Here is a 26,451-nt window from a genome sequence, read left to right as displayed (position 1 = left end):
TGGGCCTGCTCGCACATCCAATCACCAGTCTACATACATCCTTAGAGAATTATAGAAATAGACTAGTAGCTCTTGTTATGTTGTTAAAGTTTTGTTTGTTATATTACACATTTTTGATATGGAATCTAGAATCCCACAGGGGTCACTGCCAAAACATCTGCTTGTAAGCATTCATCTATCTACAACCAATCATTCTTGTACGGACAGGACTACATTTCAAGGTGCCAAGAGAGTCCAGTAAGTGGGACATTGTTTGGGGGATACTACATTTTGGGTATAATGCCTACAAGATGGAGGTTTCACTATTAAGTCTTGGCCATCTCCCACCCACAGCGTTATCCGCGTGACAGAGAATTAGTCAGTAGCCTAGGTTTTAGATGGGATGCTGTTCTCTGTCTCTACTCCCATGTGTCACCTCATGGCTCTGGACACCCTAACAATTATCACCTCACTAACACCAGCGCGCTGTGTGAGGCCTCGACAATAACCGTATGAGAAGGCTCCACAAGTTGCGCTGCAGCGTTTCAAAACAGAAAAAAAAAGTTTTCCCAGTGCGATCGCTCCCGAAAAAAAAAAAAAAAAGGAAAGTGAGGTAGGGAGGGTGGGGAGGGGATAGTTTGCAGGGGAAGGGGGTGAGGGAAATACAAAACTTACCTGAATCCCTGGGAGGGGACAATGGCAGCCTCCAGCCGTGTGGAGGCTCGAGGCTGGGATTGCCCTGTTTCGAGCCTCCTCATTGGCTGAGGGGCGGCCATGCCCCCTGCCGGGAAGAAACGCAGGCCTGTACATGCGTCCACGGGATTACACTGTGGTATGGCTCGGAAAAGAGCCAATCACCGTTCAGTATTATCCTGTGGATTGCAATGCCGGGTACTAATGGCCAATAATATTGAAAACCTTGATGATTTCATTTTTCTACGTATTTGTACCTTTACATGACAATTCCATGGCTGTTTTTATTTGCTAATGCCCTAGAATGCACACTATTGATTGACATTGAAGAGTGATTCACTGAAAAGGAAGCCATTTTGTTGTTTGCTTTATTTGCGCTCCTACATAGGTAAAGACAGGCCTGACAGTTCCCTGCCTGCATTATTTATGAGCAAAGATGTGTGTTGCCGTTGCACATATTGCAGTGTTTTTTCACATTTCAACTGCTGCTGTTTGCACAAAAAGATATGCCGACAATTCCGCACGAACGCCTGGGGCTCATTACATAAAAATACTGACCAATACGGCCAGTGGTTTTGCACATACACCTTACCACTGGTGGTAAGACATTACTACCACGGTTAAACACCACCGGGATGAATACTTCTGCTTGTGCAAAAATCCAATTTTCAGCAACTACACAAATATCGCCTTGGTCAAATACAAACTGTGTTATTCACCACTGGCGATAACAATCCAATCATTCATAGACTGAAATGTCTTAGTCTGACATATGACTCCTAAAGCACATCATCATATGTGTGTTTGTGCTGTTCACGCAAGACACATTGATCAAGCAATAGCAGCTGTTTATGAATGCTACCTTTTTTAGGATCAGCTAAGAGCTGGATTTATTTTGAGAGGTAAATTACAACCAATGACTGCTTGTATTTTCTTCAATAATGGGAATTACCAGTGCTAATACAGTTTTTCTGGCTCTATTTTTACCACTAGCAGTAATTGCTCCCATCAATATTTATAGCCAACGGTAACTGGGGTGAGTTGGTTTTTACCGGTGCATAATATGTTCACTTTCTGTAATGGGAATTTTACTGCAGCTGGCGAAAATTTACATTTCCCTTCAGCGGTACTCACACCGTCTGTTCTTTGGGCACTTGCAGTGTTTCTTTGGTTACCATAACCTGCCCCGGGAGGAGGTGGATTGAAATCTCCTTAAAACACCTCTGGTCCAATGTCTTTGTACTGTGACATGGCCACCTCCAAAGGAACAGTTTCTTCCACCTTCAGTGGCATTGGCCTGCTCCAACACTCCTGCGTCGACCACCTCCTCTTCCCCAAGCACCGTCTGGCCCCTCAACCACTGTCTGTCCAACCTCAAGCTCAGTCTGGCCCTCCTCAGGGTCCACTCCTACCCCTCAAGTCCTGTCTCCACCTTACAGATATGGCTGATAATCTAAACATCTGACATGGAGTTTGAAGAGCAGCCAATGTCATGTTGCCAAAAATGGCGCGAACAAAAAAGACAAGGGAAAAAGATGAATGAAGGAATGGGTTCAGACAGTGCACATACAAAGGGAAAGGTATATGCAAACACAGGTTGGAAAAAAGAAAAGGTGTTGAAGACTTTTTCAGGCCGATTCATGGAATAATTAGCGCAGCGCAAGTGGCCAAAAACGTGCGAATCGCAGTGGAATAGCGAAAATCGCAGTGCAAGTGCGAAAATCGCACGAAAAGCAGCGCACATCGATTCATGGAAGGCCGTGCGTGAGAAAACCAACGGATGTGCGATAAAAAAGTGTGCGGCGCACGTTGGCGCACAGGCCATCTAACTGCGTGCGCCAGGTCACAGCGAAAATCGCACAGGCCACAACGAAAATCGCAGATAGCGCGGCGCACGCAACAAAAGTAGGCGGAACACGGGGCGTAACACTCGGAATGGGGAACAACTTGCCAAAATGTGGGCGTCACGGGGGAAGTACAGGGCACAAGTGCGCGGAACACCCACACGCTCGCCTACAACACGTATTCATGGAATAGAATAGGGCAAAAAAGCGCACGCTCAAACTAGCGCACAGGCACAAACACGACCGCTACAAGAAAGCAGGCGGTAGCGTCTCTGCGCCTGTAAGAAATGTGCGCCAAAAGGTGCACCAACAAATAGCACCTATATACTGCCATGATGAATGTCCTATACTGTGGCCCTCCAGGACAAATGACGTGCAAAGGGGTACCCACAAACACGGACACCCGCTGACAAAAAATACGTGTGCGTGTATACCGGGGTGCGCGGGAAGTCTCACACGCGAATTGGCAGGGCATGTGAATTCCAGGGGTTTGCGGGAAGTTCCACACGCGATTTGTCAGGGTACGTGGAGTACAGGGGTGCGCGGGAAGTTCCACACGCGATTTGGCCGTGTACGTGGATTTCAGGGGTGCGCGGGAAGTTCCACACGCAATTTGGCCGTGTACGTGGATTTCAGGGGTGCGCGGGAAGTTCCACACGCGATTTGGCCGGGTACGTGGATTTCAGGGGTGCGCGGGAAGTCTCACACGCGAATTGGCAGGGCATGTGAATTCCAGGGGTTTGCGGGAAGTTCCACACGCGATTTGTCAGGGTATGTGGATTACAGGGGTGCGCGGGAAGTGCCACACGCGATTTGGCCGTGTACGTGGATTTCAGGGGTGCGCGGGAAGTTCCACACGCGATTTGGCCGTGTACGTGGATTTCAGGAGTGCGCGGGAAGTTCCACACGCGATTTAGCCGGGTACGTGGATTTCAGGGGTGCGCGGGAAGTTCCACACGCGATTTGTCAGGGTACGTGGATTTCAGGGGTGCGCGGGAAGTTCCACACGCGATTTGGCTGGGTACGTGTATGACAGGGGTACGCAAGAAATTCTACACGTGATTTGGCTGTGTGCTCCCAGGTATTCCCTGTACACCCTCCACGGCCCCTGCAGGCAGCACACACCACAGGGGACTACCCTGCACACCTCCTCATGTCACCCAGCACCCCCACCCCCCAGCATCCAGGGGCACCCTCCACCAGGCCCCCACTCATGTCTCCCACCACCCCCACCCCCCAGCATCCAGGGGCACCCTCCACCAGGCCCCCACTCATGTCTCCCACCACCCCCACCCCCCAGCAGTGCAGGGGCAGCCTCCACCAGGCCCCCACTCATGTCTACCACCACCCCCACCCCCCAGCATCCAGGGGCACCCTCCACCAGGCCCCCACTCATGTCCCCCTGCACCCCCACCCCCCAGCATCCAGGGGCACCCTCCACCAGGCCCCCACTCATGTCTCCCACCACCCCCACCCCCCAGCATCCTGGGGCACCCTCCACCAGGCCCCCACTCATGTCCCCCTGCACCCCCACCCCCCAGCATCCAGGGGCACCCTCCACCAGGCCCCCACTCATGTCCCCCTGCACCCCCACCCCCCAGCATCCAGGGGCACCCTCCACCAGGCCCCCACTCATGTCCCCTATCACCCCCACCCCCCCGCCACCAGGGGCAGCCTCCACCAGGCCCCCAATCATGTCTCCCACCACTCCCACCCCCCAGCAGTGCAGGGGCACCCTCCACCAGGCCCCCACCCATGTCTCCCACCACCCCCACCCCCCAGCCACCAGGGGCAGCCTCCACCAGGCCCCCACTCATGTCTCCCACCACCCCCACCCCCCAGCCACCAGGGGCACCCTCCACCAGGCCCCCACTCATGTCTCCCACCACCCCCACCCCCCGGCAGTGCAGGGGCACCCTCCACCAGGCCCCCACTCATGTCTCCCACCACCCCCACCCCCAGCCACCAGGGGCACCCTCCACCAGGCCCCCACTCTTGTCTCCCACCACCCTCACCCCCCAGCAGTGCAGGTGCGCCCTCCACCAGGCCCCCACTCATGTCCCCCTGCACCCCCACCCCCCAGCATCCAGGGGCACCCTCCACCAGGCCCCCACTCATGTCCCCCTGCACCCCCACCCCCCAGCATCCAGGGGCAGCCTCCACCAGGCCCCCACTCATGTCCCCCTGCACCCCCACCCCCCAGCATCCAGGGGCACCCTCCACCAGGCCCCCATTCATGTCCCCTATCACCCTCACCCCCCTGCCACCAGGAGCAGCCTCCACCAGGCCCCCACTCATGTCTCCCACCACCCCCACCCCCCAGCAGTGCAGGGGCACCCTCCACCAGGCCCCCACCCATGTCTCCCACCACCCCCACCCCCCAGCCACCAGGGGCAGCCTCCACCAGGCCCCCACACATGTCTCCCACCACCCCCACCCCCCAGCCACCAGGGGCACCCTCCACCAGGCCCCCACTCATGTCTCCCACCACCCCCACCCCCCAGCAGTGCAGGGGCACCCTCCACCAGGCCCCCACTCATGTCTCCCACCACCCCCACCCCCCATCCACCAGGGGCACCCTCCAACAGGCCCCCACTCATGTCTCCCACCACCCCACAGCAGTGCAGGGGCACCCTCTACCAGGCCCCCACTCATGTCCCCCTGCACCCCCACCCCCCAGCATCCAGGGGCACCCTCCACCAGGCCCCCACTCATGTCCCCCTGCACCCCCACCCCCCAGCATCCAGGGGCAGCCTCCACCAGGCCCTCACTCATGTCTCCCACCACCCCCACCCCCCAGCAGTGCAGGGGCAGCCTCCACCAGGCCCCCACTCATGTCTCCCACCACCCCCACCCCCCAGAAGTGCAGGGGCAGCCTCCACCAGGCCCCCACTCATGTCAACCACCACCCCCACCCCCCAGCCATCAGGGGCACCCTCCACCAGGCCCCCACTCATGTCTCCCACCACCCCCACCCCCCAGCCACCAGGGGCACCCTCCACCAGGCCCCCACTCCTGTCTCCCACCACCCCCAGCCCCCAGCAGTGCAGGGGCACCCTCCACCAGGCCCCCACCCATGTCTCCCCCCACCCCCCAGCCACCATGGGCAGCCCCCACCAGGCCCCCACTCATGTCCCCCTGCACCCCCACTCCCCAGCATCCAGGGGCAACCTCCACCAGGCCCCTACTCATGTCTCCCACCACCCCCACCCCCCAGCAGTGCAGGGGCAGCCTCCACCAGGCCCCCACTCATGTCTCCCACCACCCCCACCCCCCCAGCAGTGCAGGGGCAGCCTCCACCAGGCCCCCACTCATGTCAACCACCACCCCCACCCCCCAGCCATCAGGGGCACCCTCCACCAGGCCCCCACTCATGTCTCCCACCACCCCCACCTCCCAGCCACCAGGGGCACCCTCCACCAGGCCCCCACTCATGTCTCCCACCACCCCCACCCTCCAGCAGTGCAGGGGCACCCTCAACCAGGCCCCCACCCATGTCTCCCACCACCCCCACCCCCCAGCCACCATGGGCAGCCCCCCACTCATGTCCCCCTGCACCCCCACCCCCCAGCATCCAGGGCCAGCCTCCACCAGGCCCCCACCATGTCTCCCACCACCCCCACCCCCCAGCAGTGCAGGGGCAGCCTCCACCAGGCCCCCACTCATGTCTCCCACCACCCCCACCCCCCAGCCACGAGGGGCACCCTCCACCAGGCCCCCACTCATGTCTCCCACCACCCCCACCCCCCAGCAGTGCAGGGGAAGCCTCCACCAGGCCCCCACACATGTCTCCCACCACCCCCACCCCCAGCCACCAGGGGCACCCTCCACCAGGCCCCCACTCATGTCTCCCACCACCCCCACCCCCCAGCAGTGCAGGGGCACCCTCCACCAGGCCCCCACTCATGTCTCCCACCACCCCCACCCCCCATCCACCAGGGGCACCCTCCAACAGGCCCCCACTCATGTCTCCCACCACCCCCACCCCCCAGCAGTGCAGGGGCACCCTCCAACAGGCCCCCACCCATGTCTCCCACCACCCCCACCCCCCAGCCACCATGGGCAGCCCCCCACTCATGTCCCCCTGCACCCCCACCCCCCGGCATCCAGGGGCAGCCTCCACCAGGCCCCCACCATGTCTCCCACCACCCCCACCCCCCAGCAGCGCAGGGGCAGCCTCCACCAGGCCCCCACTCATGTCTCCCACCACCCCCACCACCCAGCAGTGCAGGGGCAGCCTCCACCAGGCCCCCACTCATGTCAACCACCACCCCCACCCCCCAGCCATCAGGGGCACCCTCCACCAGGCCCCCAGTCATGTCTCCCACCACCCCCACCCCCCAGCCACCAGGGGCACCCTCCACCAGGCCCCCACTCATGTCTCCCACCACCCCCACCCCCCAGCCACCATGGGCAGCCTCCACCAGGTCCTCACAATCCCCAATCATGTGCGTCATGGTCAACCTCCACAGCCAAAAAGCCCTACCAAGTAACCCATTCACCCACATGGAAATGGAAATTACATGTTACACCCCCAATGTTCATAAAGCTAATGAACCCATGTCCGTCACACACAATGGTTGCAATTGAATGGGAAAACACCCAACATGACATGCATGAAACCAATGAGATGATACCACACAGTGAAGTATGAAAACAAAATTGTATTAAAAAAAAAGAATGCAAATGAAATGAAACAAACTACAATGGCAATGAAAAAAAGATAAGCTGCATGTCCGTGTAAAAAAAAAAAAACACCAAATCCTAATCCAAAAAAATGTTGTCCAAAGTCAAATGAAAAATAAAATCAATCCAATGAAGAACTATGTACAAAACATCCAAGGGTCCATGAGCCCAACTGAACAAAGGAAACCTACAAAAAACCCTAACTAAAATGCAACTATACACAAAAAGTGGAGCAGTGTCCGTCGACTCCAAATCATAAGAAAAAACAAAGGAAACCTAAAACTAAAGAACTATATACAAAGGCGGCGGGCAAGTCCAGCGGCTCACTCCGTGGTGTTCCGGGCCAGGGCATCATCGAACTCCTGTTCGATGTCCCGGAGGCGGTCCTGTTCCATGGCCCCGAGGGTCCGCAGGGACGACGCCGTGTCCTCCTCCAACCCCCTGCGGATTGCCTCGAGGCACTCGGCCCGCCTCAGGGCCCTCCGCATGGAGTTCTCCGCCCTGACCATTGTGAGCCGCGCCTCTTCCACCCGCCGCCGCTCCACACCTATCTGCTGGCCCAACCGCTGCCACACAGAAGACACACCCCGTCCTGGGTCAACCTGCCCTCCGGCCGATGCCTGCCCCTCCGATGTTGAAGGCCCCGAGCCTTCATGGCTCCCACCACGTTGCTGCTGCTGCTGTGCCTCTGCCCGTGCACTGTCTCCTGCTGCCTGCACATCCTCCTCCGGCTGGGGTGCAGTTGTTGATGTGGCCACCCCTGCTGGACGTCTAACTCCCGACTGTGGCAGGGATGCCTCCTCCACCGAGCCTGGCCGCACCGTCAGAGGCAGCTCCACAGGGCACCCAGGTGACTGATGGGTGGGAAGATGGCACAGAGGACGACTGGCGCGTAGGGGGTCCAGTTGAGGAGGGGGACGGAGCAAGCCCCATCAGACGGAGGAATCCGGCCTGGGTGACCTGTCCCAGCAGGCTGACGTGGTCAACGAGCCATTCGAGATGACGTGCAGTCTCTCCATGAAAAGACTGCAGGTCACCTCGCATGGCCCGTTGACGCAACGCCACACCAGCCAGGACAGGCTCAACCCGGACCTGGATAGCCACGTCCGCAGGCAGAGGAAGGCCAGTTGACGTCAGCTCATCCCCTGCCTGAAAACGGTCTGGACGTAGGCATCCCTGCTGGTGCAAAATGATGCAGGGTCAGGATCGGGGACAGGATTGCACACAGGCACCTCCGCGGCGGCCTGTGCTGCCTCCTGTCCCTGGTCCTGCACTGCACCACTAGCACCAGTGGGATCCCCACCTCCAGACCCCGTCTCTGGTGCTTGCACGGCCTCCTCCTCCACCAAACCCCCCACCAACCTGGATGACTCCGTGCCATCTTCCCCTGTTGGACCCTGTGGGGTCCCAGCTGCCCCTTCTGCTGCCGAGGAGTCCAACTCCAACCTCCGCCTCTTGGACCTCCCCCGGCAGCTGCGGCCTGGGACGCGGCACCGGACTCCTCACTCCCCGACGAGATTACAACACGGGAGGGGAGCCGGGCCTTGCGTCTCCGGCTGGCGGTGGGATCCCCGCCGCTGTGCTCCACAGCACCTTCTCCGCCCTCTTCATCAGTTGACGCTGCAGACAGGGAGAAACAAAACACAGGCATCAGGGCACTATACAATGGACACATACACACATGACAGTTGCACATGAGTGGCATTGGCAAACCTCAGACATGTCATCACAATCCCCAACACACATGTCATTACAACTCGCACACATGAGCCATACCACAGCCATAGCGCAACTGCCACCACCATCCCTACACATACAACTGCATGAGCAGCCAAAGGTGAGCCAGACATCACATGCAACACAGGAAGTGCACCACACATGTACATACACCACCACACTTGCATGCATGTGTACACCTCTGCCAAGTGTCGCACTGTTCAGACGGGCATCCATGTCACATCTGCCAATCAGGCTTCCACATACCGCTGTCACATGCATCCATGTTGCATCACTGTTGCACCCTTGTCAAATACACACACATGCACATGTACACAGTGCTCATACATGCAGCTGAAAACAACATACATGCGTGACATCAAGGACATGTCTACTTACATACACATTCATCCAAACATGTGTGCACACACAACTGCATTTGGCATGCAAGCCTACACACACAAGCACCATCCATGTCTCACACATTACAGCCCTCGCATGTGTCAGCCCCACGGCCCTGTACACCCCCACCCATACTCGACCCCATACAAACAGATGTGCAACCTGCACACTACCGAATAATCACCACACGCACTGCTCACAATCAGGATGCATGTACACTCACCGCTCGACTCCAGACGGGTCTGCTTCTCTAGGACCTGGACGTGGAGCGCTGGGGATATGCGTTCCAGGACCCTCATCTGTTCTTCCGACAAGTGGCCCCGGCACCCCTTGGCATCCCTGCCTTCAAGAGGCGCCGGGCCTTGTTCAGGGTCCTAGACCTGAAGTCCTCCCTGCGCTTCCTGACATGTTGTAAGTCCCGGACTGCCACCCCCTCCGCGTTGATGGCAGTCACGATGTCAGTCCAGATCCGAGTCCGTCCTTCCTTGTCGGCGCGGGAACTTCCGAAGAGGGCATCATACTGCCCCAGGACTTGCTCCACCAGGACACCAACTTCGGTGGCACTGAAGCTTGTGCCCCTCTGCCTCTCTGGCCGGGGGTTGTCAGTGGTGCCAGATGGTGTTTGCCCCGACATGACAACCCCAGAGGCAGGAGTGGGTGGGCAACTGGGTCCTGGGGCTGGGCTGTGGAGCGATGGAATCCCAGTCGGGAGTCTTCGGTTCCAGCAGGGGTGGTCACAGCAACAGCACCCCTGGCTAATGTGCAGGCAGCAAATGGCAGTGCACGTGGGCAGCAGGCAGTCAGGCAGCAGCAGATGGCAGGTGGGAGCGTGCTCGGGGCTCGGGGGGCAGTAGTCCGGCCTTCTGGGCAGGAGCGTGGTCTTCCGTGTGTTTTCGCGTGGCCAGCTTGATACGGAGTGATTTGGCACGTGAAAATCCTGCACGTCAGCGTGAAATTCGAGGAAAGGCCCTTAGCGCGTAAGCGCGTCAGCACGCATACGCGATTCTATTGGACCAAAGGCCCTCAGCGCGTAAGCGCGTCTGTGAGTTGACCCGCACGGGTGTTTCCCACACAGCACGTGATGACAGAGCACACGTGGAAAGACTGCACGTCAGAGTGTCATCGCGTGTAATTGGACAGCACGCCAGAGTGTCATCGCGTGTAATTGGACAAAAGTGAGCGTACACGCGATTGGCCTATGTACGTGTATATCAGGGGTGCGCGGGCACTTACACACGCAAGTACGTCAGCGCACCTGTATCCCGGGGTGCGTGGGAATTTCCACACGCTATTGGACTGGGTACTGGATTTCAGGGGTGCGCGGGTCACACGCTCTCCTACAACACGCGCAATGCATAAATTTGCGCGCTAACAAAATAACAAGCTCAGATCCAGGATGAACATACCGTTCCTAGCAGCAGTGGGCGTGGGCTACCAAAGGAGGAGGAGGAGGATAGTCAGGGCCAGAATATTCACACCCAGAACCAGCCTTTTCGGGATGCCTGATGACCAGGTGTATGGGAGGTACAGGTTTCCACCACACATAATACTGGACCTGGTGAGTGAGTGGGAGAATGACCTCACATCACCCACCCTGTGCTCCCAAGCACTCAGCCCCCTGGAGAAGGTCCTCAATGTACTGCACTTCTTAGCCACTGGATCATTTCAGCGGACAAGTGCCATAGTGGGTGGGGTATCACAGGCCACCCAGTCACGCTGCCTACACCAGGTCTTGAAAATCATCACTGCACGCCCATCAGTCCGCAGGCACATATACCTGCCCAGAACACCTGCAGAAAGGCATGCTGCCGCCCTGGATTTTTACGGTGTGGCACGATTCCCCAAAGTGCTAGGTGGCATCGACTGCACCCATGTGGCTCTACGTCCCCCCAGGGCATCAGAGCACATCTATAGGAACCGCAAGCACTGGCATTCCATCAACGTGCAGGTAGTATGTAATGCCAAGGGAATCATCACCTCAGTATATGCCAACTATCCCGGGTCCACCCACGACAGCTTCATTTACCGAATGTCCACCCTAAGCCGGGACCTAGAAGCTGGGCGGCATGGCGATACATGGCTGCTTGGTGAGTATGAATGCCACTGCACATGCATGCATGTCAGATACTGAGCAAGGTCAAAACCCCACCAATGATACCAATCACCACCTCCACAGGGGACAGTGCCTACCCTCTCAGCCCCCACATGATGACGCCAATTTGGACCCCCACCACGCCACCCCAGGTAAGATATAACACAGCCCACATTACAACCCGGGGCATAGTGGAGGGCACATTCGGAGTGCTAAAGTCACGCTTTCGCTCCCTTGACCGTTCTGGCGGGCAGCTGTTGTACGCTCCCCCAGTAGTGTGCAGGATCATAGTGGCAGCATGTGTCCTGCACAACGTTGCAACAAGCCGGGGCCTGGCCGTGGACATGGTGGTGGCCCCACATCCCCAACCACATGCACAGCCGCTGCGCATGGGAGGGGAAAGGGCACGGGGGAGGCAGCCCGTACACAGCTAGTGGCAAATTACTTAACATAGAAATCACACCCCTGTGGAGTGCACACTGCCCTGGCACATTCCATCTGACAATCAATGATGACTCAACCTGACACTGATCCTGAATGTCTGGAGAAAGAACCGTGGAAACCATATCAGCCTGAGATTGTTCACCTGGAAGTGTCACAATGTGTGCATCCCTACCCACACAGACACCACCAATGCAGTTTTGTGAAGTAACACATTCAAGCAGCTAAAATGAATACCCACTTGCAAAATGCAACAAGAGGACAGTGCCATGTCAGCCAACCCATCCCCAGCACCGCCACACGACACACCGTGCCATGTCATGCTATTTGCAGGTAAACAAAGTAATCCCCACAACATGACACTAGTGTCACAATGTACAGTGTCCCTAATTGAAACTTGCAACACCTGAAATGCTCACAGTAATGCAGGACCAACAACAAACTTGAGCAGGTACTACCATTAACATGACATCACAAATGTAATAAATTAGTAGTCTCACCACCTGGAAATGCCTGCACTCCCACCACTACCAACTGTGCAGTGTTGGCGCCATGTAGAGTAGTAGGTGCACTGCTGCCTACATGGACCCCATCTCCAAACTAGAGGGCCTTGTGTAGACATGAGGAAGGGACCTGCAAATTGGGAGGTAGACACAGATGATGAGTTACACATCAATGCAACATGCAGTGTACAACACAACAGCAATATGCACTAGGAATGTATACACAGTATTGACTAGACTACCCACACATGTAGTGGGAGTCCAATGTCACCATGTACGTCAATGTCACTTGGGCACACCCTTTGCAAGCCCATGGAAACGGGAAGCAGGAGGGGTGTGTGTGACTCAAACCCAAGCATCTGAACCAAATACATGACAAGCCTGCATGTGCCCAGCCACAATGCAGCGTATGCCCACAGGAACCGCGGAAGGCAACAAATTGTCCCAAAAAAATTGGGAAAAATAAAATTAAAAATAAAAATGAAAATAAAAATAAAAATAAAAAAAAATCAAAAATGGCCATTGATGGGCCCGGGGGGGTTGGGGAGGCCACCCAGGAGGTCCGAGGACAGGGTGCACACCAAAACCCACCTGTGTGGATCCTGGGAAAAAAAACACCTCCATGGGCTCATGGCCCACACGGCTACCCTATTGTGGGAGTATCACTGCTGTCGCTATTATCACCCTGTGCAGCTGCATCCGGAGGTGGTTGCACTATGGGAGGCAGCCCACGCAAGGCCCTAGTCTGCTCCTCCATGGCTGCAAGCATGCGGGTGTGGTAGGTCTCGTTCTGGAGGATGAGTGTGCGGAGGTCCCCATGCAAAAACTCACGGGATGCCCGGACCTCCGCCCTCGTTGCCTGCATCTCAGCTGAGAGCGTACGGGTGAGACGCTCCAGCTGCTGTTCTGTCCTTTGGTGTGTTGAAGCCTCAAGCTCAACAAGAGTCGTCCTGAGGTGAAGGAGCTCCTGCCTCAGGGCTTCCCTGTGGCCCTGGGACTCTATGGAGATGGCCTCCTGCAGAGTCGCCAGTGCCGCCCGCCTGTCCCTGTTGGACGCCAACATGTCCTCCCTGTGTGACTAGCAGATGGATTCGGTTGCCTGCTGTAGTCGCTCCATCAGCCTTTCAGGGGGGACAATGGAAGTGGCCACCCTATCCATGGCCTGAGCCATCATCTCGGATGATGCTGCCTGTTGGGTTGCCATACCGTAAATGGATTGCTCCCATGCGGTATTGCCAGGTGGCGTACGGCCACCACGTCGGCGGGCACCACACCTGTCTGGGGCAAGGCGAACTGCGCCTTGCTGTGCCGGCACTGCCTGAGGCTGCAGGACTGCATTCCCCCTCTGATCTGCTGGCCCAGGAACAGGATCAGATGTCGCGGAGTGTGACCCTGCATCCGTAACCACCAAAGGCGTAGCTGCCAACACTGACATCTTCATTGAGGGTTCTGACCCTGGTGCAGGTGGGTGGGACAGAACAGAATCCCTCCCTGGAACACTCACCTGTGACGGCACGTAGGTCTCATCATCCGAATCAACACCTGAGTACAGCTCGGGGGAGGTGCAGCCAGAGACACCCCTGAGAGCACGACCTGCAGCACTTGTGGGTTCTCACCCACCACCACACCACATCCTTCACTGGTGTTTGGTCGGCCCTCGGACCCCTCCTGGGTCTGCACCATCTCCACAACCCCAGCAGTATCAGGTGCGTCTTCCCCTGCAAAGACATAAAAACAAAGAAATGGAAACAGGCATTAGCACCTTGGCACACAATGAGGGCTGAGAAGCAAGAGAACCAGTACTTGATTGACACATGTCCCACATGACTAAAACCCTCCCATGCATGCACCCTCACTGCATATGAAGGGCAGGCAAATGGCACACACTGATGACACCAAGATGGAAGATGAACACATTTTCTGCATGCTGCCTGGCAGTGGCATCACACATTGGCCTGTGATTGCCAGGTGAAACACACATGCCATCACACAGATGGCATGTACCATTGCTATTGAGTGAAGATGGAGAGGAGGGCAGCACTTATTCATTCAGTCCAGTTCCCGCATGTAATAGCTTTTCTAATTCAAACAGGTCAGATTTTTCACCTGGAGCTGCCAGTCCAAAATGACTGTGTGAACAAATGATATCCAGGTAGCAAAGTCACTCCACTTTACCATAGCCATGTCAGACATGTGACTAGAGGACTGCGAAATGCCTAGTAAAAGTGGTGGAATGCAAACAATCTGCCTGAATGAACAGTGAAAAATAAGCAACAATGTTGTGGCAAGGTGACACTTCAAGGGCAACTGGCGTGCAGTTGGGCTAGATGTCTACTGTTGGCAGAAGGGATACTGCTATGGCCAAAAGCAGCTGCGCAGGATGTATTGCATGAAGCACATGGCTGACCCATACGACTCAGGCGCACACACTCTCACCTGGCACACAAACAGAAGCCCTCACACACACACCATGCACATGGATGACACACACATGCATGTGCACTCACCGGACAATGCCTCGTAATCAGGCAGATCTCCCACGCCTTGGATCTGTTCCTCCGTGACGTAGGTCCCAGCGACTGACTCATGTGGAGTGAGTTCCATGTCTACTACTGGAGACCCACCTCCAGTCACTAGAGTTGCGGCATGACTTGAGGCCAGCTTACTCTTTGCCCTGCGCTTTAGGTCATTCCAGCGCTTATAGCAATCATTGGCTGTGCGCCTCACGATTCCAAGGGCACTTACGATGTCTGCAACGGTCTGCCAGTGTGCCTGGCGTTGTGCAGGTGTGGTCTTGGATCCTGCAACAATGACCATCTCGTTATCATGTGCGGACACATACTCGACAAGTGCATTCAGTTCGTCATCCGTGAAGCTGGGCTTCCTCGACGGGCCGGACTGTGTAGCCGTGTCTCGGGCATCAGCCTGTGCCGGACGAGCACTCTTCCTCTTCCGCTTGGAAGGTAGTGGTGATCCTGAGTGTCCTGTGCCGCTCTGGACACTAGGGGCAGGAGCCCTGGTGGACTCTGTATCAGGAGTGTGGGATTGCACACTCAGCATGTGAGTTGGTGCAGGCATTGGCTCAAGTGTAATGGTGTCAGGGGGAATGTCAGCAGGATGGACTAGGACCGACACTGTCCTGGCTGGGTGTGTGAGAGCTGGGGTGGATGGAGCCGCAGCTGCCCCTGCAGCCTCTCCGCCCTGCCTACTTGGGGCAGCAGATGACCTTGCTGCCCCAGATGCACGTGGCATGATGACATCAACGTGCACCAGCGCACGTGTCATAGGCCTGCTGACCTGGAAGTCAGCCATGGAGTCAGCCAGGTCTGGTGCCACAATGGGCTGGTCCAACAAGGGCTGAGCATGGATGGTGTCAGCCACATCAGCCTCAACGGGAGGGGGGGGATTATGGGTGCCCTTGACTGGTCCTCCACACATGGGGGGACAGGCTCACCCTGCAAGTAACGACCACGTCCCCTACCGGATCCACCACGGCCACCACTTGTGGCTCTTCCACCTTTGCCACCCTTACGGAATCCTCGCCTCCCAGCCATGGCACTGATGTTAATGTGCGTATGGGAGTGGCTGTAAACTATTGTCCTGGGCAATTGGGGGTCAAAGGGGTTGGGTACCAGATGGTAATTGTACCCTAGTGCTCTAGCAAGGCTGAATGTAACCCCTAGGGAAAGATGACGGGTCACGCTACGCACAGGAGCCCCAAAAAAGGGAGATGGCGTGCACGCAACCCCTCCTAGACCACGTGTGCAGAAAGAAAAACCTGCACTACGCTGTGGCACCCAGTAACACAAGAATGAACGTATGCGTGTCACACGCAGCCTAGAATGACCTCTGAAGGGGTAGGCTACACACGGGGCAAGCACAGATGTTAGATACGTGCGTGACTCACCGTCTGCCAGGTAAAAGAGCGTGAAAAAGGAGCGCGTTTGGTTGGCAACACCCCCGCCAAAAGAAGATTTGTACGCTGTCTGAGGAGACAGGACAACAGTAGAAGGGAACACTGTTTGAGGGAACAGGCCCAGGTAAACCAGTAAAAGAGAAAAAAGAGAAAAAGCTGTCAGAGGTAACAGGGAATACGAACTTGAAACACTGTGAAGTAAATCGCGTGTGAAACGACAAGAAGTACAGAATTCACCCACTCGCTCTCCACGAAAAGCACGTACAAGGAAATGGTGTTCTACACGTACCTTTTATACAGGCCCACACGTCCAGCGTCACTTACGCGGCGTGTACGCGCTAGGGCCATTTCCACCAATTACACGCTTTGTCACTTCTGCGTGTAGGGCCATTTCCACCAATTACACGCTTTGTCACTTCTGCGTGTAGGGCCATTTCCACCAATTACACGCTTTGTCAATGCCGCGGGTACGCGCTAGGCCCATTCCCACCAATTACATGCTTTGACACTCGAACGTGTCTTTAATTTTTTCACACGTAACATTTTCAAACGTGTGCCCAATTCAACGTGCACGTGACTTCATAGACTCGCATACGCTGGCGACGCGTTTCCGCGCTAAGGGCCTTTCCTCGAATTACACGCAGACGTGTTGGATTTTTCACGTGCCAAATCACTCCGCATCAAGCTGGCCACGCGTAAGCACACGGAAGACCACGCTCCTGCCCAGAAGGCCGAACTACTGCCCCCCAGAGCCCCGAGCACGCTCCCACCTGCCATCTGCTGCTGCCTGACTGCCTGCTGCCCACGTGCACTGCCATTTGCTGCCTGCACATCAGCCAGGGGTGCTGTTGCTGTGACCACCCCTGCTGGAACCGAAGACTCCCGACTGGGATTCCATCGCTCCACAGCCCAGCCCCAGGACCCAGTTGCCCACCCACTCCTGCCTCTGGGGTTGTCATGTTGGGGCAAACACCATCTGGGACCACTGACAACCCCCAGCCAGAGAGGCAGAGGGGCACCAGCTTCAGTGCCACTGAAGTTGGTGTCCTGGTGGAGCAAGTCCTGGGGCAGTATGATGCCCTCTTCGGAAGTTCCCGCGCCGACAAGGAAGGACGGACTCGGATCTGGACTGACATCGTGACTGCCATCAACGCGGAGGGGGTGGCAGTCCGGGACTTACAACATGTCAGGAAGCGCTGGGAGGGCTTCAGGTCCAGGACCCTGAACAAGGCCCGGCGCCTCTTGAAGGCAGCGGATGCCAAGGGGCGCCGGGGCCACTTGTCGGAAGAACAGATGAGGGTCCTGGAACGCATATCCCCAGCGCTCCACGTCCAGGTCCTAGAGAAGCAGACCTGTCTGGAGTCGAGCGGTGAGTGTACATGCATCCTGATTGTGAGCAGTGCGTGTGGTGATTATTCGGTAGTGTGCAGGTTGCACATCTGTTTGTATGGGGTCGAGTATGGGTGGGGGTGTACAGGGCCGTGGGGCTGACACATGCGAGGGCTGTAATGTGTGAGACATGGATGGTGCTTGTGTGTGTAGGCTTGCATGCCAAATGCAGTTGTGTGTGCACACATGTTTGGATGAATGTGTATGTAAGTAGACATGTCCGTGATGTCACGCATGTATGTATGTTGTTTTCGGCTGCATGTATGAGCACTGTGTACATGTGCATGAGTGTGTATTTGACAAGGGTGCAACAGTGATGCAACATGGATGCATGTGACAGCGGTATGTGGAAGCCTGATTGGCAGATGTGACATGGATGCCCGTCTGAACAGTGCGACACTTGGCAGAGGTGTACACATGCATGCAAGTGTGGTGGTGTGTGTACATGTGTGGTGCACTTCCTGTGTTGCATGTGATGTCTGGCTCACCTTTGGCTGCTCATGCAGTTGTATGTGTAGGGATGGTGGTGGCAGTTGCGATATGGCTGTGGTATGGCTCATGTGTGCGAGTTGTAATGACATGTGTGTTGGGGATTGTGATGACATGTCTGAGGTTTGCCAATGCCACTCATGTGCAACTGTCATGTGTGTATGTGTCCATTGTACAGTGCCCTGATGCCTGTGTTTTGTTTCTCCCTGTCTGCAGCGTCAATTGATGAAGAGGGCGTAGAAGGTGCTGGGGATCCCACCGCCAGCCGGAGACGCAAGGCCCGGCTCCCCTCCTGTGTTGTCATCTCGTCGGGGAGTGAGGAGTCCGGTACGGCGTCCCAGGCCGCAGCTGCCGGGGGGAGGTCCAAGAGGCGGAGGTTGGAGTTGGACTCCTCGGCAGCAGAAGGGGCAGCTGGTACCCCACGGGGCCCAACAGGGGAAGATGGCACAGAGTCATCCAGGTTGGTGGGGGTTTGGTGGAGGAGGAGGCTGTGCAAGCACCAGAGACGGGGTCTGGAGGTGGGGATCCCACTGGTGCTAGTGGTGCAGTGCAGGACCAGGGACAGGAGGCAGCACAGGCCGCCGCGGAGGTGCCTGTGTGCAATCCTGACCCCGATCCTGTCCCTGCATCATCTTGCACCAGCAGGGATGCCTACGTCCAGACCCGTTTTCAGGCAGGGGATGAGCTGACGTCAACTGGCCTTCCTCTGCCTGCAGACGTGGCTATCCAGGTCCGGGTTGAGCCTGTCCTGGCTGGTGTGGCGTTGCGTCAACGGGCCATGCGAGGTGACCTGCAGTCTTTTCATGGAGAGACTGCACGTCATCTCGAATGGCTCGTTGACCACGTCAGCCTGCTGGGACAGGTCACCCAGGCCGGATTCCTCCGTCTGATGGGGCTTGCTCCGACCCCCTCCTCAACTGGACCCCCTACGCGCCAGTCGTCCTCTGTGCCATCTTCCCACCCATCAGTCACCTGGGTTCCCTGTGGAGCTGCCTCTGACGGTGCGGCCAGGCTGGTGGAGGAGGCATCCCTGCCACAGTCGGGAGTCGGACGTCCAGCAGGGGTGGCCACATCAACAACTGCACCCCAGCCGGCGGAGGATGTGCAGGCAGCAGGAGGCAGTGCACGGGCAGAGGCACAGCAGCAGCAGCAACGTGGTGGGAGCCATGAAGTCTCGGGGCCTTCAACATCGGAGGGGCAGGCATCGGCCGGATGGCAGGTTGACCCAGGACGGGGTGTGTCTTCTGTGTGGCACCGGTTGGGCCAGCAGATAGGTGCGGAGCGGCGGCGGGCGGAAGAAGCGCGGCTCACAATGGTCAGGGCGGAGAACTCCATGCGGAGGGCCCTGAGGCGGGCCGAGTGCCTCGAGGCAATCCGCAGGGGGTTAGAGGAGGACACGGCGTCGTCCCTGCGGACCCTCGGGGCCATGGAACAGGACCGCCTCCGGGACATCGAACAGGAGTTTGATGATGCCCTGGCCCGGAACACCACGGAGGGAGCCGCTGGACTTGCCCGCCGCCTTTGTATATAGTTCTTTAGTTTTAGGTTTCCTTTGTTTTTTCTTATGATTTGGAGTCGACGGACACTGCTCCACTTTTTGTATATAGTTGCATTTTAGTTAGGGTTTTTTGTAGGTTTCCTTTGTTCAGTTGGGCTCATGGACCCTTGGATGTTTTGTACATAGTTCTTCATTGGATTTATTTTATTTTTCATTTGACTTTGGACAACATTTTTTTGGATTAGGATTTGGTGTTTTTATTTTTTTAAACGGACATGCAGCTTATCTTTTTTTCATTGCCATTGTAGTTTGTTTCGTTTCTTTTGCATTCTATTTTTTTTTAATACAATTTTGTTTTCATACTTCACTGTGTGGTATCATCTCATTGGTTTCATGCATGTCATGTTGGGTGTTTTCCCATTCAATTGCAACCATTGTGTGTGACGGACATGGGTTCATTAGCTTTATGGACATTGGGGGTGTAACAAGTAATTTCCATTTCCATGTGGGTGAATGGGTTACTTGGTAGGGCTTTTTGGCTGTGGAGGCTGACCATAACGCACATGATTGGGGATTGTGAGGACCTGGTGGAGGCTGCCCATAGTGGCTGGGGGGTGGGGGTGGTGGGAGACATGAGTGGGGGCCTGGTGGAGGGTGCCCCTGGTGGCTGGGGGGTGGGGGTGGTGGGAGACATGAGTGGGGGCCTGGTGGAGGCTGCCCCTGCACTGCTGGGGGGTGGGGGTGGTGGGAGACATGAGTGGGGGCCTGGTGGAGGGTGCCCCTGGATGCTGGGGGGTGGGGGTGGTGGGAGACATGAGTGGGGGCCTGGTGGGGGCTGCCCATGGTGGCTGGGGGGTGGGGGTGAGGGGGACATGAGTGGGGGCCTGGTGGGGCCTGCCCATGGTGGCTGGGGGGTGTGGGTGGGTGGGAGACATGAGTGGAGACCTGGTGGAGGGTGCCCCTGCACTGCTGGGGGGTGGGGGTGGTGGGAGACATGAGTGGGAGCCTGGTGGAGGGTGCCCCTGGTGGCTGGGGGGTGGAGGTGGTGGGAGACATGGGTGGGGGCCTGGTGGAGGCTGCCCCTGGTGGCGGGGGTGGGGGTGATAGGGGACATGAGTGGGGGCCTGGTGGAGGGTGCCCCTGGATGCTGGTGGGTGGGGGTGCAGGGGACATGAGTGGGGGCCTGGTGGAGGGTGCCCCTGGATGCTGGGGGGTGGGGGTGCAGGGGGACATGAGTGGGGGCCTGGTGGAGGGTGCCCCTGCACTGCTGGGGGGTGGGGGTGGTGGGAGACATGAGTGGGGGCCTGGTGGAGGTTGCCCCTGCACTGCTGGGGGTGGGGGTGGTGGGAGACATGAGTGGGGGCCTGATGGAGGCTGCCCCTGGATGCTGGGGGTGGGGGTGCAGGGGGACATGAGTGGGGGCCTGGTGGGGGCTGCCCATGGTGGCTGGGGGGTGGGGGTGGGTGGGAGACATGAGTGGGGGCCTGATGGGGGCTGCCCATGGTGGCTGGGGGGTGGGGGTGATAGGGGACATGAGTGGGGGCCTGGTGGAGGGTGCCCCTGCACTGCTGGGGGGTGGGGGTGGTGTGAGACATGAGGGGGGGCCTGGTGGAGGGTGCCCCTGGTGGCTGGGGGGTTGGGGTGGTGGGAGATATGAGTGGGGGCCTGGTGGAGGGTGCCCCTGCACTGCTGGGGGGTGGGGGTGATAGCGGACATGGGTGGGGGCCTGGTGGAGGCTGCCCCTGGTGGCTGGGGGGTGGGGGTGGTGGGAGACATGAGTGGGGGCCTGGTGGAGGGTGCCCCTGCACTGCTGGGGGGTGGGGGTGGTGGGAGACATGAGTGGGGGCCTGGTGGAGGGTGCCCCTGCACTGCTGGGGGGTGGGGGTGATGGGAAACATGAGTGGGGGCCTGGTGGAGGGTGCCCCTGGTGGCTGGGGGGTGGGGGTGGTGGGAGACATGGGTGGGGGCCTGGTGAAGGGTGCCCCTGGATGCTGGGGGGTGGGGGTGGTGGGAGACATGAGTGGGGGCCTGGTGGAGGGTGCCCCTGGTGGCTGGGGGGTGGGGGTGGTGGGAGACATGGGTGGGGGCCTGGTGGAGGGTGCCCCTGGTGGCTGGGGGTGGGGGTGGTGGGAGACATGAGTGGGGGCCTGGTGGAGGGTGCCCCTGGTGGCTGGGGGGTGGGGGTGGTGGGAGACATGGGTGGGGGCCTGGTGGAGGGTGCCCCTGGTGGCTGGGGGGTGGTGGGAGACATGAGTGGGGGCCTGGTGGAGGGTGCCCCTGGTGGCTGGGGGGTGGGGTGGTGGGAGACATGAGTGGGGGCCTGGTGGAGGGTGCCCCTGGATGCTGGGGGGTGGGGGTGGTGGGAGACATGAGTGGGGGCCTGGTGGAGGGTGCCCCTGCACTGCTGGGGGGTAGGGGTGGTGGGAGACATGAGTGGGGGCCTGGTGGAGGCTGCCCCTGGTGGCTGGGGGGTGGGGTGGTGGGAGACATGAGTGGGGGCCTGGTGGAGGGTGCCCCTGGTGGCTGGGGGGTGGGGGTGGTGGGAGACAGGAGTGGGGGCCTGGTGGAGGCTGCCCCTGCACGGCTGGGGGGTGGGGGTGGTGGGAGACATGAGTGGGGGCCTGGTGGAGGCTGCCCATGCACTGCTGGGGGGTGGGGGTGGTGGGAGACATGAGTGGGGGCCTGGTGGAGGGTGCCCCTGGTGGCTGGGGGGTGGGGGTGGTGGGAGACATGAGTGGGAGCCTGGTGGAGGTTGCCCCTGGATGCTGGGGGGTGGGGGGGTGGGAGACATGAGTGGGGGCCTGGTGGAGGGTGCCCCTGCACTGCTGGGGGGTGGGGGTGATAGGGGACATGGGTGGGGGCCTGGTGGAGGGTGCCCCTGCACTGCTGGGGGGTGGGGGTGGTGGGAGACATGAGTGGGGGCCTGGTGGAGGGTGCCCCTGGTGGCTGGGGGGTGGGGGTGGTGGGAGACATGAGTGGGGGCCTGGTGGAGGGTGCCCCTGCACTGCTGGGGGGTGGGGGTGATAGGGGACATGTGTGGGGGCCTGGTGGAGGCTGCCCCTGGTGGCGGGGGGGTGGGGGTGATAGGGGACATGAGTGGGGGCCTGGTGGAGGGTGCCCCTGGTGGCGGGGGGGTGGGGGTGATAGGGGACATGAGTGGGGGCCTGGTGGAGGGTGCCCCTGGATGCTGGGGGGAGGGGGTGCAGGGGGACATGAGTGTGGGCCTGGTGGAGGGTGCCCCTGCACTGCTGGGGGGTGGGGGTGATAGGGGACATGAGTGGGGGCCTGGTGGGGGCTGGCCATGGTGGCTGGGGGGTGGGGGTGGTGGGAGACATGAGTGGGGGCCTGGTGGAGGGTGCCCCTGGATGCTGGGGGGTGGGGGGGGTGGGAGACATGAGTGGGGGCCTGGTGGGGGCTGCCCATGGTGGCTGTGGGGTGGGGGTGCAGGGGGACATGAGTGGGGGCCTGGTGGGGGCTGCCCATGGTGGCTGGGGGGTGGTGGTGGTGGGAGACATGAGTGGGGGCCTGGTGGAGGGTGCCCCTGCACTGCTGGGGGGTGGGGGTGGTGGGAGACATGAGTGGGGGCCTGGTGGAGGGTGCCCCTGGGGGGTGGGGGTGGTGGGAGACATGGGTGGGGGCCTGGTGGAGGCTGCCCCTGGTGGCGGGGGGACGGGGTGATAGGGGACATGAGTGGGGGCCTGGTGGAGGGTGCCCCTGGATGCTGGGGGGTGCGGGTGCAGGGCGACATGAGTGGGGGCCTGGTGGAGGGTGCCCCTGGATGCTGGGGGGTGGGGGTGCAGGGGGACATGAGTGGGGGCCTGGTGGAGGGTGCCCCTGCACTGCTGGGGGGTGGGGGTGGTGGGAGACATGAGTGGGGGCCTGGTGGAGGGTGCCCCTGGATGCTGGGGGGTGGGGGTGGTGGGAGACATGAGTGGGGGCCTGGTGGGGGCTGTCCATGGTGGCTGGGGGGTGGGGGTGAGGGGGACATGAGTGGGGGCCTGGTGGGGCCTGCCCATGGTGGCTGGGAGGTGTGGGTGGGTGGGAGACATGAGTGGAGACCTGGTGGAGGGTGCCCCTGCACTGCTGGGGGGTGGGGGTGGTGGGAGACATGAGTGGGGGCCTGGTGGAGGGTGCCCCTGGTGGCTGGGGGGTGGGGGTGGTGGGAGACATGAGTGGGGGCCTGGTGGAGGCTGCCCCTGCACTGCTGGGGGGTGGGGGTGGTGGGAGACATGAGTGGGGGCCTGGTGGAGGGTGCCCCTGGATGCTGGGGGGTGGGGGTGGTGGGAGACATGAGTGGGGGCCTGGTGGGGGCTGCCCATGGTGGCTGGGGGGTGGGGGTGAGGGGGACATGAGTGGGGGCCTGGTGGGGCCTGCCCATGGTGGCTGGGGGGTGTGGGTGGGTGGGAGACATGAGTGGAGACCTGGTGGAGGGTGCCCCTGCACTGCTGTGGGGTGGGGGTGGTGGGAGACATGAGTGGGGGCCTGGTGGAGGGTGCCCCTGGTGGCTGGGGGGTGGAGGTGGTGGGAGACATGGGTGGGGGCCTGGTGGAGGCTGCCCCTGGTGGCGGGGGGGTGGGGGTGATAGGGGACATGAGTGGGGGCCTGGTGCAGGGTGCCCCTGGATGCTGGTGGGTGGGGGTGCAGGGGACATGAGTGGGGGCCTGATGGAGGGTGCCCCTGGATGCTGGGGGGTGGGGGTGCAGGGGGACATGAGTGGGGGCCTGGTGGAGGGTGCCCCTGCACTGCTGGGGGGTGGGGTGGTGGGAGACATGAGTGGGGGCCTGGTGGAGGCTGCCCCTGCACTGCTGGGGGGTGGTGGTGGTGGGAGACATGAGTGGGGGCCTGATGGAGGCTGCCCCTGGGTGCTGGGGGGTGGGGGTGCAGGTGGACATGAGTGGGGGCCTGGTGGGGGCTGCCCATGGTGGCTGGGGGGTGGGGGTGGGTGGGAGACATGAGTGGGGGCCTGGTGGGGGCTGCCCATGGTGGCTGGGGGGTGGGGGTGATAGGGGACATGAGTGGGGGCCTGGTGGAGGGTGCCCCTGCACTGCTGGGGGGTGGGGGTGGTGGGAGACATGAGTGGGGGCCTGGTGGAGGGTGCCCCTGCACTGCTGGGGGTGGGGGTGATAGGGGACATGGGTGGGGGCCTGGTGGAGGGTGCCCCTGCACTGCTGGGGGGTGGGGGTGGTGGGAGACATGAGTGGGGGCCTGGTGGAGGGTGCCCCTGGATGCTGGGGGGTGGGGGTGGTGGGAGACATGAGTGGGGGCCTGGTGGGGGCTGCCCATGGTGGCTGGGGGGTGGGGGTGAGGGAGACATGAGTGGGGGCCTGGCGGGGCCTGCCCATGGTGGCTGGGAGGTGTGGGTTGGTTGGGAGACATGAGTGGAGACCTGGTGTAGGGTGACCCTGCACTGCTGGGGGGTGGGGGTGGTGGGAGACATGAGTGGGGGCCTGGTGGAGGGTGCCCCTGGTGGCTGGGGGGTGGGGGTGGTGGGAGACATGAGTGGGGGCCTGGTGGAGGCTGCCCCTGCACTGCTGGGGGGTGGGGGTGGTGGGAGACATGAGTGGGGGCCTGGTGGAGGGTGCCCCTGGATGCTGGGGGGTGGGGGTGGTGGGAGACATGAGTGGGGGCCTGGTGGGGGCTGCCCATGGTGGCTGGGGGGTGGGGGTGAGGGGGACATGAGTGGAGGCCTGGTGGGGCCTGCCCATGGTGGCTGGGGGGTGTGGGTGGGTGGGAGACATGAGTGGAGACCTGGTGGAGGGTGCCCCTGCACTGCTGGGGGGTGGGGGTGGAGGGAGACATGAGTGGGGGCCTGGTGGAGGGTGCCCCTGGTGGCTGGGGGGTGGAGGTGGTGGGAGACATGGGTGGGGGCCTGGTGGAGGCTGCCCCTGGTGGCGGGGGGGTGGGGGTGATAGGGGACATGAGTGGGGGCCTGGTGGAGGGTGCCCCTGGATGCTGGTGGGTGGGGGTGCAGGGGACATGAGTGGGGGCCTGATGGAGGGTGCCCCTGGATGCTGGGGGGTGGGGGTGCAGGGGGACATGAGTGGGGGCCTGGTGGAGGGTGCCCCTGCACTGCTGGGGGGTGGGGGTGGTGGGAGACATGAGTGGGGGCCTGGTGGAGGCTGCCCCTGCACTGCTGGGGGTGGGGGTGGTGGGAGACATGAGTGGGGGCCTGATGGAGGCTGCCCATGGATGCTGGGGGGTGGGGGTGCAGGTGGACATGAGTGGGGGCCTGGTGGGGGCTGCCCATGGTGGCTGGGGGGTGGGGGTGGGTGGGAGACATGAGTGGGGGCCTGGTGGGGGCTGCCCATGGTGGCTGGGGGGTGGGGGTGATAGGGGACATGAGTGGGGGCCTGGTGGAGGGTGCCCCTGCACTGCTGGGGGGTGGGGGTGGTGGGAGACATGAGTGGGGGCCTGGTGGAGGGTGCCCCTGGTGGCTGGGGGGTGGGGGTGGTGGGAGACATGAGTGGGGGCCTGGTGGAGGGTGCCCCTGCACTGCTGGGGGTGGGGGTGATAGGGGACATGGGTGGGGGCCTGGTGGAGGGTGCCCCTGCACTGCTGGGGGGTGGGGGTGGTGGGAGACATGAGTGGGGGCCTGGTGGAGGCTGCCCCTGGTGGCTGGGGGGTGGGGGTGGTGGGAGACATGAGTGGGGGCCTGGTGGAGGGTGCCCCTGCACTGCTGGGGGGTGGGGGTGGTGGGAGACATGAGTGGGGGCCTGGTGGAGGGTGCCCCTGCACTGCTGGGGGTTGGGGGTGGTGGGAGACATGAGTGGGGGCTGGTGGAGGGTGCCCCTGGTGGCTGGGGG

General features: G+C 60.2%; 1 protein-coding gene across 1 annotated transcript in view; it reads left to right on the top strand.

Moving 5' to 3' along the window:
- The window catches only part of LOC138492816 (receptor-type tyrosine-protein phosphatase eta-like), a 74,095-nt gene that overhangs the window by 1,117 nt on the left and 46,527 nt on the right, over positions 1 to 26,451 (top strand). The gene's annotated exons all lie outside the window — the stretch shown is intronic.

Source organism: Ambystoma mexicanum, chromosome 10, assembly GCF_040938575.1.
Source record: "Ambystoma mexicanum isolate Mex_15411 chromosome 10, UKY_AmexF1_1, whole genome shotgun sequence".
In the NCBI taxonomy this organism is placed as follows: Eukaryota; Metazoa; Chordata; class Amphibia; order Caudata; family Ambystomatidae; genus Ambystoma; species Ambystoma mexicanum.
Note: the sequence above shows the minus strand (reverse complement) of the source record. Positions and strands in the feature narration are given on the sequence as shown.